A 17,470-nucleotide genomic window follows, 5' to 3' on the forward strand; every position below is an offset into this window, starting at 1 on the left:
AAAGTGTTATGTACAGCCGCGAGTTGTTGAGGTAGCTCCAGTTGGTAAGCTACTGGTCCGACACGATCTATAATCTTGAATGGTCCAATGTACCTTGGATTTAGTTTCCCCCGTTTACCAAATCGAACAACGCCTTTCCAAGGTGAAACCTTAAGCATGACCATTTCTCCAATTTCAAACTCTATATCTTTTCTTTTACTGTCCGCGTAGCTCTTTTGTCGACTCTGGGCGGTTTTCAATCTTTGTTGAATTTGGATGATTTTCTCGGTAGTTTCTTGTATTATCTCCGGACCCGTAATCTGTCTATCCCCCACTTCACTCCAACAAATCGGAGACCTGCACTTTCTATCATAAAGTGCTTCAAACGGCGCCATCTCAATGCTTGAATGGTAGCTGTTGTTGTAGGAAAATTCTGCTAACGGTAGATGTCGATCCCAACTGTTTTCGAAATCAATAACACAAGCTCGTAGCATGTCTTCAAGCGTTTGTATCGTCCTTTCGCTCTGCCCATCAGTTTGTGGATGATAGGCAGTACTCATGTCTAGATGAGTTCCCAATGCTTGCTGTAATGTCTGTCAGAATCTTGAAATAAATCTGCCATCCCTATCAGAGATAATAGAGATTGGTATTCCATGTCTGGAGACAACTTCCTTCAAATACAGTCGTGCTAACTTCTCCATCTTGTCATCTTCTCTTATTGGCAGGAAGTGTGCTGACTTGGTGAGACGATCAACTATTACCCAAATAGTATCATAACCACTTGCAGTCCTTGGCAATTTAGTAATGAAATCCATGGTAATGTTTTCCCATTTCCATTCCGGGATTTCAGGTTGTTGTAGTAGACCTGATGGTTTCTGATGTTCAGCTTTGACCTTAGAACACGTCAAACATTCTCCTACATATTTAGCAATATCGGATTTCATACCTGACCACCAAAAATGTTTCTTAAGATCCTTGTACATCTTCCCCGTTCCAGGATGTATTGAGTATCTGGTTTTATGAGCTTCTCTAAGTACCATTTCTCTCATATCTCCAAATTTTGGTACCCAAATTCTTTCAGCCCTATACCGGGTTCCGTCTTCCTGAATATTAAGATGCTTCTCCGATCCTTTGGGTATTTCATCCTTTAAATTTCCCTCTTTTAAAACTGCTTGTTGCGCCTCCTTTATTTGAGTAGTAAGGTTAGTGTGAATCATTATATTCATAGATTTTACTCGAATGGGTTCTCTGTCCTTTCTGCTCAAGGCGTCGGCTACCACATTTGCCTTCCCCGGGTGGTAACGAATCTTAAAGTCGTAATCATTCAACAATTCAATCCACCTACGCTGCCTCATATTCAGCTGTTTCTGATTCAATATGTGTTGAAGACTTTTGTGGTCGGTATATATAATACTTTTGACCCCATATAAGTAGTGCCTCCAAGTCTTTAATGCAAAAACAACTGCGCCTAATTCCAAATCATGCGTCGTATAATTTTGCTCGTGAATCTTCAATTGTCTAGACGCATAAGCAATCACCTTCGTCCGTTGCATTAATACACAACCGAGACCTTACTTTGATGCGTCACAATAAATCACAAAATCATCATTCCCTTCAGGCAATGACAATATAGGTGCCGTAGTTAGCTTTTTCTTCAATAATTGAAACGCCTTCTCTTGTTCATCCTTCCATTCAAATTTCTTCCCTTTATGCGTTAATGCAGTCAAGGGTTTTGCTATTTTGGAGAAATCTTGGATGAATCTTCTGTAGTAACCAGCCAATCCTAAAAATTGACGTATATGCTTCGGAGTTTTTGGGGTTTCCCACTTTTCAACGGTTTCGATCTTTGCCGGGTCCACCTGGATACCTTCTTTGTTCACTATGTGACCGAGGAATTGAACTTCTTCCAACCAAAATGCACACTTTGAAAACTTAGCGTACAGTTTTTCTTTCCTCAATACTTCTAGCACTTTTCTCAAATGTTCTTCGTGCTCTTGATCATTCTTTGAGTAAATAAGTATGTCTTCGATGAAAACAATGACAAACTTGTCAAGATATGGCCCACACACTCGGTTCATAAGGTCCATGAACACAGCTGGTGCGTTAGTCAATCCAAACGGCATAACCATAAACTCGTAATGACCATAACGCGTCCTAAAAGCAGTTTTTGGAATATCATCCTCCTTTACTCGCATTTGATGATATCCAGAACGTAAATCGATCTTCGAATAAACCTACGAGCCTTGTAGTTGATCAAATAAGTCGTCAATTCTCGGTAGTGGATAACGGTTTTTGATGGTAAGTTTGTTCAACTCTCTGTAGTCAATACACAACCTAAATGTACCATCCTTCTTCTTGACAAACAAAACAGGAGCTCCCCATGGTGATGTGCTTGGTCAAATGAAACCACGTTCGAATAGTTCTTGCAGTTGGCTTTGCAGTTCTTTCATCTCGCTGGGTGCGAGTCTATAAGGAGCACGAGCTATTGGTGCAGCTCCTGGTACAAGATCTATTTGAAATTCAACAGATCGATGTGGAGGTAGTCCCGGTAATTCTTTCAGAAATACATCGGGAAATTCTTTTGCGACGGGAACATCATTGATGCTCTTTTCTTCAGTTTGTACTTTCTCGGCGTGTGCTAGAACAGCATAGCAACCTTTTCTTATTAGTTTTTGTGCCTTCAAATTACTAATAAGATGTAGCTTCATGTTGCCCTTTTCTCCGTACACCATTAAGGGTTCTCCTTCTTCTCGTACAATGCGAATTGCATTTTTATAACATACGATCTCTACTTTCACCTTCTTCAGCCAGTCCATGCCAACTATTACATCAAAACTCCCTAACTCTACTGGTATCAAATCAATCTTAAATATTTCGCTACCCAGTTTAATTTCTCGATTCCGGCATATATTATCTGCTAAAATTAATTTACCGTTTGCTAATTCGAGTAAAAATTTACTATCCAACGACGTCAATGGACAACTTAATTTAGCACAAAAATCTCTACTCATATAGCTTCTATCCGCACCCGAATCAAATAAAACGTAAGCAGATTTATTGTCAATAAGAAACGTACCCGTAACAAGCTCCGGGTCTTCCTGTGCCTCTGCCGCATTAATATTGAAAACTCTTCCGCAGTCTTGCCCATTCGTGTTCTCCTGGTTCGGGCAATTTCTAATAATGTGGCCTGGTTTTCCACATTTATAACAAACTACATTGGCATAACTTGCTCCGACACTACTTGCTCCGCCATTACTCGTTCCGACACCATTTGTTCCTTTCGTTCTGTTAACCCCTGGTCCGTAGACCTCACACTTCACCGCGCTATGACCATTTCTTTTACACTTGTTGCAAAATTTGCTGCAGAACCCCGAGTGATACTTTTCACACCTTTGGCATAGCTGCTTCTGATTGTTGTTGTTGTTGCGGTTGTTATTGTTGTTGGGATGATTGTTGTAGTTGTTGTTGTAGTTGTTGTTGTTGGGCCGTTTGTTGTAGTTGCGATTTATGTTGCGATTGTTGGGATAATTGTTGCGATTATTATTGTAATTGCTGTTGTTGTTGTTGTATTGGTGATTCTTATCACCGTTTTCCTCCCACTTTCTTTTGACTTGCTTCACATTGGCCTCTTCAGCTGTCTGTTCTTTAATTCTTTCCTCAATCTAGTTCACTAGTTTGTGAGCCATTCTACATGCCTGTTGTATAGAGGCGGGCTCGTGTGAACTTATATCTTCTTGGATTCTTTCCGGTAATCCTTTCACAAACGCGTCGATCTTCTCTTCCTCATCTTCGAACGCTCCCGGACACAATAGGCACAATTCTGTGAATCGTCTTTCGTACGTGGTAATATCAAATCCTTGGGTTCGTAACCCTGTAAGTTCTGTCTTGAGCTTATTGACCTCGGTTCTGGGACGGTACTTCTCGTTCATCAAGTGCTTGAATGCTGACCACGGTAGTGCGTACGCATCATCTTGTCCCACTTGCTCTAAATAGGTATTCCACCATGTTAACGCAGAACCTGTGAAGGTATGCGTAGCGTACTTCATTTTGTCCTCTTCAGTACACTTACTTATGGCAAACACCGATTCGACCTTCTCGGTCCACCGTTTCAATCCGATCGGTCCTTCGGTTCCATCAAATTCCAAAGGTTTGCAGGCAGTGAATTCTTTGTAGGTGCATCCTACACGATTTCCTGTACTGCTAGATCCAAGGTTATTGTTGGTATGTAGCGCAGCCTGTACTGCGGCTATGTTTGAAGCTAGAAAAGTACGGAATTCCTCTTCATTCATATTCACGGTGTGTCGAGTAGTCGGTGCCATTTCCTTCAAAATAGTCAAATGGAACAAGTTAATCATACAGAATATTAAGAGTAGTTAATAGTATTTCGTAGCATAATATGAACTCATTTATAAAAGCTTTTTCTTCATATTAGCGTTTTATAAGTTTAAATTCGGGTAGTACATACCCGTTAAGTTCATACTTAGTAGCTAATATACAATTCAACTACTACAATTCTATATGAAAAACTGATTATAATAATATTTCGCGTTCAAACTTTTATACAATATTTTACAAACTTACAATACCGCTTATTTTACATAAAGCATGAAATATAGCACACAATAACTTTGATACAAGATAGTTGTGAAGATAATTCTAGCTAGTACACAAGTCGTTCAGCAAAGGCAATAAAGACACGTAATTCATACGTCCAGAAACAAGTCATGCATTCTGGTTTTACTAGGACTACTTCCCATCCTTGGTCTTGTGGAACATAACCGTTATGGCCGTTGATAAGACAGCGTGTTGTAACGTCGTCAAAGGGACGAGGGTTACGTAATGACCAACAGTCTCGTAATAACCTAAAAACCTCATTTCTTACCCCAATTACCGACTCCGTCACTTGTGGGAACGTTTTGTTTAATAGTTGTAGCCCGATGTTATTTTTCTCACTTTGGTGAGAAGCGAACATTACTAACCCGTAAGCATAGCATGCTTCTTTATGTTGCATGTTAGCCACTTTTTCTAAATCATGAAGTCCTATATTCGGATACATTGAGTCAAAATAATTTCTTAACCCGTTGCGTAAAATAGCATTTGGGTTCCCCGCAATATATGCGTCAAAGTAAACACATCGTAACTTATGAGTTTCCCAATGTGATATCCCCCATCTTTCAAACGAAAGTCTCTTATAAACCAAGACATTCTTGGAACGTTCTTCGAATGTCTTACAAACTGATTTCGCCGTAAATAGTTGTGCCGAAGAATTCTGACCGACTCTAGACAAGATTTCATCAATCATGTATCCGGGTAGGTCTCATAAAATATTGGGTTGTCTATCCATTTTGTGTTTTTATACTGTAAAATAGACAAAAAAAATACTTATTAATACAAGCAATTTTTACATATATCATAAAGCATAAGCACACTATGTTACATATATTACACCACACGAATACAACTATCTTATTCCGACTCGCTCATTTCTTCTTCTTCGGTTTTGGTTCGTTTTGCCAAGTTTCTAGGGATATATGATGTTCCCCTAATACGAGCTGTCGTTTCCCACAACGGTTTAGAAAAACCTGGTGGTTTAGAGGTTCCCGGGTCATTGTTACAACTTAAGGGCTTCGGGGGTTGACGATACATATAAAGTTCATCGGGGTTGGAATTAGATTTCTCTATTTTTATGCCCTTTCCCTTATTATTTTCTTTTGCCTTTTTAAATTCAATTGGGGAAATTTCTATAACATCATCGGAATTCTCATCGGAATCCGATTCATCGGAGAATTGGTAATCCTCCTAATATTTTGCTTCCTTGGCGGAAACACCATTGACCATAATTAACCTTGGTCGGTTGGTTGAGGATTTTCTTTTACTTAACCGTTTTATTATTTCCCCCACAGGTTCTATTTCCTCCTCCGGTTCCTCCTCTTCCGCTTCTGATTCTTCTTCCGGTTCTGATTCTTCTTCCGGTTCTTCTTCGGGAACTTGTGAATCAGTCCAATATATATTCGACTCTTTGTTATTATTAGGTGAGTCAATGGGATTTGTGCTAGAGGTAGACATCTATCACACAATATCAAACATTTTAAGAGATTAATATATCACATAATATATACATGTTAATAATATATAGTTTCCAACAAAAATGTTAAGCAATCATTTTTAAAGAAAACACGGTCGAAGTCCAGACTCACTAATGCATCCTAACAAACTCGATAAGACACACTAATGCAAATTTCTGGTTCTCTAAGAGCAACGCTCGGATAGCAACTGAAATGTCCCGTTCTTATTGATTAAAAACGTTCCATATTAATTGATTTCGTTGCGAGGTTTTGACCTCTATATGAGACGTTTTTCAAAGACTGCATTCATTTTTAAAACAAACCATAACCTTTATTTCATAAATAAAGGTTTAAAAAGCTTTACGTAGATTATCAAATAATGATAATCTAAAATATCCTGTTTACACACGACCATTACATAATGGTTTACAATACAAATATGTTACATCGAAATCAGTTTCTTGAATGCAGTTTTTACACAATATCATACAAACATGGACTCCAAATCTTGTCCTTATTTTAGTATGCAATAGCAGAAGCTCTTAGTATTCACCTGAGAATAAACATGCTTTAAACGTCAACAAAAATGTTGGTGAGTTATAGGTCTAACCTATATATATCAAATCGTAACAATAGACCACAAGATTTCATATTTCAATACACATCCCATACATAGAGATAAAAATCATTCATATGGTGAACACCTGGTAACCGAAATTAACAAGATGCATATATAAGAATATCCCCATCATTCCGGGACACCCTTCGGATATGATATAAATTTCGAAGTACTAAAGCATCCGGTACTTTGGATGGGGTTTGTTAGGCCCAATAGATCTATCTTTAGGATTCGCGTCAATTAGGTTGTCTGTTCCCTAATTCTTAGATTACCAGACTTAATAAAAAGGGGCATATTCGATTTCGATAATTCAACCATAGAATGTAGTTTCACATACTTGTGTCTATTTTGTAAATCATTTATAAAACCTGTATGTATTCTCATCCCAAAAATATTAAATTTTAAAAGTGGGACTATAACTCACTTTCACAGATTTTTACTTCGTCGGGAAGTAAGACTTGGCCACTGGTTGATTCACGAACCTATAACAATATATACATATATATCAAAGTATGTTCAAAATATATTTACAACACTTTTAATATATTTTGATGTTTTAAGTTTATTAAGTCAGCTGTCCTCGTTAGTAACCTACAACTAGTTGTTCACAGTTAGATGTACAGAAATAAATCGATAAATATTATCTTGAATCAATCCAAGAACCAGTGTATACGTATCTCAGTATTGATCACAACTCAAACTATATATATTTTGGAATCAACCTCAACCCTGTATAGCTAACTCCAACATTCACATATAGAGTGTCTATGGTTGTTCCGAAATATATATAGATGTGTCGACATGATAGGTCAAAACATTGTATACGTGTCTATGGTATCTCAAGATTACATAATATACAATACAAGTTGATTAAGTTATGGTTGGAATAGATTTGTTACCAATTTTCACGTAGCTAAAATGAGAAAAATTATCTAATCTTGTTTTACCCATAACTTCTTCATTTTAAATCCGTTTTGAGTGAATGAAATTGCTATGGTTTCATATTGAACTCTATTTTATGAATCTAAACATAAATAGTATAGGTTTATAGTCGGAAAAATAAGTTACAAGTCGTTTTTGTAAAGGTAGTCATTTCAGTCGAAAGAACGACGTCTAGATGACCATTTTAGAAAACATACTTCCGCTTTGAGTTTAACCATAATTTTTAGATATAGTTTCATGTTCATAATAAAAATCATTTTCCCAGAATAACAACTTTTAAATCAAAGTTTATCATAGTTTTTAATTAACTAACCCAAAACAGCCCGCGATGTTACTATGACAGCGTAAATCCGGTTTTACGGTATTTTTCGTGTTTCCAGGTTTTAAATCATTAAGTTAGCATATGATATAGATATAGAACATGTGGTTAGTTGATTTTAAAAGTTAAGTTAGAAGGATTAACTTTTATTTGCGAACAAGTTTAGAATTAACTAAGCTATGTTCTAGTGATTACAAGTTTAAACCTTCGAATAAGATAGCTTTATATGTGTGAATTGAATGATGTTATGAACATCATTACTACCTCAAGTTCCTTGAATAAACCTACTGGAAATTAGAAAAATAGATCTAGCTTCAAAGGATCCTTGGATGGCATGAAAGTTCTTGAAGCAGAATCATGACACGAAAACATTTTCAAGTAAGATTTCCACTCGAAATAAGATTGTTATAGTTATAGAAATTGAATTAAAGTTTGAATATGATTATTACCTTGTATTAGAAATATAACCTACTATAAGTAATAGAGGTTTCTTGATCTTGGATGATTACTTGAAATGGATTTAAAAAACTTGGAAGTAAACTTGCAATCTTGGAAGTATTCTTGATTTTATGAAACTAGAACTTTTGGAATTTATGAAGAACACTTAGAACTTGAAGATAGAACTTGAGAGAGATCAATTAGATGAATAAAATTGAAGAATGAAAGTGTTTGTAGGTGTTTTTGGTCGTTGGTGTATGGATTAGATATAAAGGATATGTAATTTTATTTTCATGTAAATAAGTCATGAATGATTACTCATATTTTTGTAATTTTATGAGATATTTCATGCTAGTTGCCAAATGATGGTTCCCACATGTGTTAGGTGACTCACATGGGCTGCTAAGATCTGATCATTGGAGTGTATATACCAATAGTACATACATCTAAAAGCTGTGTATTGTACGAGTACGAATACGGGTGCATACGAGTAGAATTGTTGATGAAACTGAACGAGGATGTAATTGTAAGCATTTTTGTTAAGTAGAAGTATTTTGATAAGTGTCTTGAAGTCTTTCAAAAGTGTATGAATACATATTAAAACACTACATGTATATACATTTTAACTGAGTCGTTAAGTCATCGTTAGTCGTTACATGTAAATGTTGTTTTGAAACCTTTAGGTTAACGATCTTGTTGAATGTTGTTAACCCATTGTTTATTATAACAAATGAGATGTTAAATTGTTATATTATCATGATATTATGATATATAATATATCTTAGTATGATATATATACAGTTAAATGTCGTTACACCGATAATCGTTACATATATGTCTCGTTTCGAAATCATTAAGTTAGTAGTCTTATTTTTACATATGTATTTCATTGTTAATACACTTAATAATATATTTACTTATCATTTAACATAATTAACCAAGTGTATCAATATCTTAATATGATTCATATGTACCTAGTAAGACGTTGTTATAACAATAATCGTTATATATATCGTTTTCGAGTTTCTTAAATTAATAGTCTCATTTTTATGTATATAACTCATTGTTAAAATACCTAATGAGATACATACTTATAATAAAATTATGTTAACTATATATATAACCATATATATGTCATCGTATAGTTTTTACAAGTTTTAACGTTCGTGAATCACCAGTCAACTTGGGTGGTCAATTGTCTAATCAAGTCTTAACAAGTTTGATTGCTTAACATGTTGGAAACACTTAATCATGTAAATAACAATTTCATTTAATATATATATAAACATGGAAAAGTTCGGGTCACTACAAACCTCATGTTCACATAGGTAGTTTCTTTTAATTTTGCTCCCGCAATGCAATTTTTCAAGACAAGTATTAAGAAGTATTTAACTTCAACCTTCTTTATCTCACGAGTCCGAACACATACTATGAGATCATATATAAAATGTGTTCCAATCTTCAAATAGTAGGTTTTCCACATTAAATTCAAGCTCCTAGCTTTGTACTAGAAGGGAATTGGGTATCCCACTATGGAAGATCTCAATGGACTTCAATCCCACAACATTAGCCAGCTTGTGCGCGCTTCCGGCTAATGTTTCTCTCAAGTGATTTAGTCAAATTTTGTTATAACCTAACAAAATCCACATACATCACTTCATTCGTGATAACCTCACGAAATACAATTTGTCTAAGGCATAAGTGTCTAGACTTTCACTTGTTCAAATACATGCCTTAGTCACATCACATCACATCACATTCCATAACTAGGGCTCACCATGAACATTAATCTTATTCATTATTACTTCAATCAATTTCCATTCTTTTGCAATCCTTTAAACCAAGGATTTACCAAGTCCTTATTATACTATAATAAACTTGTGAGTACTCAAATCAATTGATTGATTAATCCTTGCACATGTCCAATTTTCACAAGTAATCAATGTAAACCTATAGCTAATACACCCTCGATAATGTATCCCAATTATCCTTGTGTACACAATTATTACCATTACATTAGACGTGAGATTATAATTATAAACATACCTTAGCCAATCCACTTCTAAAACCAAGAAGTAATGACAACAAGTTTATAATATCAATAATCAAAACATCAAACTTTTGATCCAAGATACCTCATCTATACCAAGTGTTAACTCCAAAAACTTGTAGTTTTATCATCCTCTTGATCAATAGTAATCTCAATACAATTTAATATGCTTTAAGGATTTCACATTGTGAATTAAACCATAGTCAATGGTGGGCTTTTACAAGTATTTAAGTACTAAAGCCCCATCACAATAAATTTCACTAGACCATGCTTAATCTTTCTAACACCATGCTATATTGGTCACTTGATGTAATCACATACATCATACCACCAATTCTTAAAGAACAACGGTATTTAGAAACAATTAAGCAACATCTAATCCTCATTCCATATCAAAATATATTCGTTTCACTTACTTGTATCATTTTGATGAATCATCAAATGGTTTATGGACATACCTCATCAATGATGCAAGACTTCATGGTTGTTTTATTTAGTAACAAAAATAGTCACTTCACAATAATGAAAATTATTTTGTGACTTTTTCCAACGGATTATCACCACCCGTTAAATAGCCTAACAGTTGTTACCAATAAAATACATTGTCTTACAACAATCACAATGTTAACAACCCATGAGGGGATTCCATGTCAATATCCAAAAAAATATAGACATCCTTCTTTTATTATTGACACCACTCATCCTAAGTATTTACAACCATGTATTTAACCATGTTCAACAATACAAATTAAATATGTAAATATATTTAATTCTGAACGTCAAGTTGTCTCAACATATTGACCCACTGCTGTCTCATTATAAGGTTGTCAAGAAAACCAACTTTACTTGTAAATTAAATTCCAATATACAAGTTGTTTTCGTATAACAATTTAATCTAATTTTAATTGCTTTGAAATGAAAAGCAAATACAACATATCAAAATAGGACACAACCTTGTAATGACAACAACATGCATGGCAACAGACTCAATATTAATTAACTGAGTTTAACCGCCATTTTCCATTTTATGAATTATCATTTGCACATGTGACTATCCCACCAAATTTTTATTTTACAGTTTCCAAAATTGGATACAAAACACACATGGGACACCAATTGAGACTTTTATATAAAATCTTATATAAAACTCAACGTTCACCACACCAAATCATAATTACGATTGGAATCATGGTGTCAAAGCCACCATTTAATTTATGCTTCCATTTATGCATTTAAACAATTAATATATCCATGGAGATGCACCATGATTTTAATTAAATGCTACCAAATTATGTCATGCTGATGTGCGTAGAGGCGTATATGAAATAGCTTATATTTTACTAGGAAATACTATTAAATACGATACAATTTTACACAAGATATTTATTTATTTATAGAATGGATATACCTAAACCTTGCTACAACACTTATAGACAGTGTACCTAATCGTACAGTAGTGTAGTTTTTAGTAAGTCCGGTTCGTTCCACAGGGATACACTTAAACAAGCTTAACGCTATATTAGTTTTAATTTATAAAAATACAAATATATATAAGTAATATTATTATTATAAAAGGGGGTTTTTTACCGTTTAATGACCGGTTTGTCGATTTTTAAAACTTTAGTCGCAGTTAAAACCTAATGTAAAATATTAAATAAATAAAAGACTTAATTTAAAGCGTAAAGTAAATAACGATAATAAAATTACGATAAATAAAAGTGCGATAAAATAAAATTGCGATAATTAAAAAGTACGATAATTAAAATGGAAATTAAATATAATGACAATAAATAAAAGCGCGATAATTAGAAGTGCAATTAAATATGAAAATAAAGGAATTATGCTTATTTAAACTTCCGTGATCATGATGTTTGGCGTGTTGATTTTAGTTTATTGCCCATGGGCTAATTGTCCTTTGTCCTGGATTATTTAATATGTCCGTCTGGTTTTTGTCCATAACAGTCCATCAGTCATAAATATAAAGTGCGAGTGTCCTCGTCAAATTATCCTTATACCCGAAGTCAAATATTCCAACTAATTGAGGACTTAAACTGTAACGAGGTTTTAATACTTTGTTTAATAATTACACCAGGTTATCGACTGCGTGTAACCCAAGGTTTTAATACTTTGTTATCAATTATGCCAAGTGTCCTTGTACATAATTTCACCCCTATTTTAATAATTCCATAGACTATTAATCCATTCCCGTGTCCGGTTAAATGAACGATTATTCGTACATATAAATATCTTGCCCCATCGTGTCCGATCGAGTGTATATGGTTATTTATAGGTATGTCTAATTGTAAATCTTTATATTAAAATTAACAAACTATCATTTAGTTAAACAAATATAAAGCCCATTAATAGCCCATAGTCTAATTTGCACAAGTGTCGTTCTTTTGTCCAAACCCCAATTATGGTACAAAGCCCAATTACCCAATTTTAATATTTTTAGCCCAACATCATGATTACTTCGTTTTAAATAAGCATAATAATAACTTAGCTACGAGACATTAATGTAAAAAGGTTGAACATAACTTACAATGATTAAAAATAGCGTAGCGTTACACAGACAGAATTTCGACTTACACCCTTACAACATTCGCTAACATACCCTTATTATTAGAAATTAAAATTAAAATTAAAATTAAAATATAAATATATATACATATACGTTGATGAATGAGGAGAAAAAGATGGATATATGGTGCACCAAAGCTCGAAATTTATAGGCCTGTGAGCTGAAAAAGGGGCTCATGCGATCGCATTAGCTTTGCCCTTCAAGGCCATGCGATCGCATGGCCAGCTGGGGAAGCTCACATGTGTTTGTTTCTTCTGCCGACGGTTTATAAATAATAATATAATATATAAATAATTATAAGAATTATTTAAATATTATATTTTATTTATGTGCATAGTTGACTTGTAATTTTTAGTCCATTGCGTCGAGCGTTGAGAGTTGACTCTGGTCCCGGTTCCGGATTTTCGAACGTCCTTGTGTACAATTTAATATCTTGTACTTTGCATTTCGAATCTTGTACTCTTGTAATTTTGAGACGTTTCTTATCATTAATTGGAACCACTTTGATTGTATTTTGTACTTTTGAGCTTTTTGGTCGTTTGCGTCTTCAATTCGTCGAATCTGTCTTTTGTCTTCACCTTTTATTATTTAAACGAATATCACTTGTAAATAGAACAGTTGCAACTAAAAGCTTGTCTTTCTTGAGGGATAATGCTATGAAATATATGTTCGTTTTTAGCATTATCAAATATTCACACACTTGAGCGTTGCTTGTCCTCAAGCAATATAGTCTTGAAATATACTAGAATTACTTCTTTATTCTTCACACTTTGTACATCAGTGATTTCTTTACGGCGGTATAAACAATGGTAGTAACGATGTGGTTTACAGTCCCACATGACTATAAAAATTTTAGATCCTTTAAGGAAATTGGATCTTTATGAAAATATTTGATCTTTTGAAAATTAAATCTAGCTTTTACCCTAGATAATTTTTCCGGAATAACCCTTCACCAGTGTTTGCAAATTATTTTTGTGGGTTTGGTGGGTTTCAGATTTAAAAATTTTAGCTCAAAACTTGCGATTTTGTGTCACCCACTTGCTAACCTTGTATTGGGAAAGCAACACGTCCAGTATACTTGTTCCGAATATTACCTTTCGATAAACTACCGTCTGGTTGTAAAGGAAAGCGTTGAACAAGCAACTGTTAAGGCAATGTCCCCTGACATGCTTTTAATTATGGTCTATAACGTGTCAGACGCAATTACTATCCTTTGTAGGAGGAATAGTAAAGCTCACCCTTATAATTTTCCGGTCTGGTACAAGGTCCTGTCTTTGACCATGCTATGTAACCACCGTTCTTACGGTTGACACCCGATTTAGTTCAGGTGACCTAATGAATTCCAGGTGAATTTCTAGGATTTTACGTTCAATGGTAATGAACGCATTGAAAATGGGTTTTCAGAAAACAAATCGGTTTGAAATTTTGATCAAAATATTTTCTCGTTCAAGCTCGAGTTTAGATATCATTGAATTTCATGAGTTTGTAATTCTCAATCTTTAAGGTCAATCTCAAGGATTGAGTAATATCAGTCTTAAAAGCTGATTTTTGATCTTTAAGGAGATTATCCTTTTTGGAGATCTGATTCATTAGTCTTATCAAGCTAATTTGCACGGCGTCCTCCCCATTTTACAAGACAGATCCTCTCATAGTTAGGATAAGTCTGAACACTTGGCGACCCTGTTTGATGCTGAGGTTCGTGGATTTCCTGCTGATTTTAGTGATGACTTTTCTAGATTTTTCGTCAACCTACAGCTGGTCTGGACGACAACTTCATGACCTAAATCAAGAAGCGCGTTTCTTTTTCGGAAGACTTTACTTCCTTTTAACGATGGAATTGATTCATCGTGTAGATCCATCTTTCTTTCAAATATATTACAGTAAATCGGGTAAAACTGATTAAAATCGTCCAAAACAAAAGTATCTTCAGTTATTTGTTACAAAAATATGTGACTTATGTTTTAAATAACTTGGTAAATTTTCCCACACTTGGCTTTTATTTTCTTTTATTTGCCTTTTTATTGTCCTCTATTCCATTTTAAATGAATTCTAACATTTTGGTTTATTTCTCAATTTATGTCCTTTCTGAGGTAACAATAATTTCGGTGTTAACACCTAGTTTTATCGTTCATAAATATGTATAAACATGATTTTGAGTTCATTTAATTGAAAATTTTGAAAAATTTTACTAGAATTGGGTAGTCAGTATATAAGACTAGGGCTGTTCTTTATTATCAGAGAGCACTAGATTCTAATACAACTACTGCGTTACTAGTATTTTTAATGGTAACCAAGTGTATAAGTTAAAAATTTTAAAAATCCGAAAGAATTTAACCTCTTCCCACACTTAAGATCTTGCAATGCCCTCATTTGTAAGAAATCAGTAACAATTTAAATTATTGAGGGTGATTAGCGTAGAAAAAATAATTAAATTTTACCAAAGTTTCCAAACATATTGGCGTTTGTTTGCTGAATGATAAATGGTGCACATCATTTGTTCATTCCGTCTTGTTGTTTCATCACATTTGTTTTTCGTTTTGTCGTCAAAATTACTAGCTTTTGCTGAACTTAATGCCAGTCTTTGAAAATGCGCTGTTTTACCCTGTTTTGTACAATCGACAATATACATACATACAAATATAAACATGCATGGCAATTTGAAATGGGACTTAATATCCCACATTCAAATTCTAAATGTGAAATATTAGTACACAATAATAATAATAATAAAATTGATAAAAATTACATAAATATATCCAATAACATAAGTTTAAACATGAAAAAGTAAAAAGATAAAAACATAAAAAATCATAAAAATAACCATTGGAACCAAATCAGTCTGGATAGGGGTTCCAGTTCATCTCGTTAGGTAGGTTCCATTGTTGGTTATAGGTGTTCTGATAGGCTTGGTTATAGTCATACCGGTCAAAGGGTGGTCGGATGTCGGGGTTGTGTGGCTGAAAATGAGCAGGTCGAGTAGGCACGTAATTATTTGGTACCTGATATGATAGCTGGCTCATGATTTGGTGCTAATAAACTAACCAGCTATCGTGTTGGCATCACCTATAATCCTCGTATACTCGCTCGGAGTTCCACTGCTCGTACATACTATGTCTGGCCGCGTTCGTCATTGATTCCTCATCTATACGAACGTGGACGTCAAGAATAGCATCTCGAATGACATCCCTAATGTCTTCCGCTTCCTCCATTTCTTCGTCTGAACCCCTTTCTACCTGTGGATGATTACCTTCATAGGGCAATGCCTGGTTGCGTCTACTCTTCAATACCTTAGCACCCACATAAACCCGCAAACCTATGGTCTCATCCTGTTCTCTACAAAGATGTAATGGACCCCCTTGGTTCCTATCAACACCTAAATACTCTCCAATGAGAGTAACAAAAATACCTCCTCCTATTATACTCCCGTCCTGCATTCCTTCTACCATTTTAGATAAATAAAAACCAACACAGTAAGGGATATTAATAAAGCTCCTCGGGTCTCGAATACACTTTAGGTAAAATAAATCATGTAAGGTCATTTTCTCCTTATTGTGACCTCTCTGTGTAATCGAGTTAGCCAAAAATCTATGAATCACACGAAGCTCGGCTTTGTTAATATGTAAGTAGGAGTGTTTTCCTCCCAGTGTAAAAACATTATAGTTTGACATACGCCTCCAAACGGCGTCAGCGTCAAAGTTCCTATCTACCCTTTCACCACGATAAATCAAACTCATACAATCGGGTAGTAGCAATTCACTAGGAGTGTAAATCTGTAATGCCCTGGCCATGTCCATCATGGACATTCTGTACATCCTACCGCCAAGGATAAATCTAAGAAAACTTCTATCATCTAACCTATCTACATCTACATTTAACGCTATAGTACTCATCAGCTTAGCACACCATTCCTTATATACAGGTCTACGAATGGTGAAAAGACGTTCCCAGTCTGTAAAAGAAGAACTGCCATACCTTTGAATCAAATGTTGTCTAACACGGTCAGCTAGATGGACCGTTTCCAAAGGATTTCAATCAATTACCCTCGGCACCTCTACATCTTTTGTTACCAATTTAAATTTATTACTTTGATATGCTGGGTAATCTCTCCATCGTCTATCGAATCTCAGATTAGGATGTAACGTGTGTTCTGGAATTGTTGGGTATTCGACAGGCGGATGCGGGGGAAATACTGTGAATTCATTAGGTAACTGTAGCGGATCATAATAAGGTACGTGCTGATCAGGCTGATGTTGTGGTTCCTGTTGTGGTTGTTGTTCAGGTTCATATTGCATTTCTGGTTCTGGTTCTGGAGCTGGAGCAGGCTGTCTAGATGATGATGATCCTGAACCTCCAGTATCGGCTTTCTGCAAAACACATTAGACACAAAATTTGTGCATCCAAGTATGCATTAGTGTTAGCAAAATAACAACTTAAAACATTCACAATAACATGTTAAATCAAAATTAAACTTATACAC

Source organism: Rutidosis leptorrhynchoides, chromosome 1 (genome assembly GCF_046630445.1).
Source record: "Rutidosis leptorrhynchoides isolate AG116_Rl617_1_P2 chromosome 1, CSIRO_AGI_Rlap_v1, whole genome shotgun sequence".
Lineage (NCBI taxonomy): Eukaryota > Viridiplantae > Streptophyta > Magnoliopsida > Asterales > Asteraceae > Rutidosis > Rutidosis leptorrhynchoides.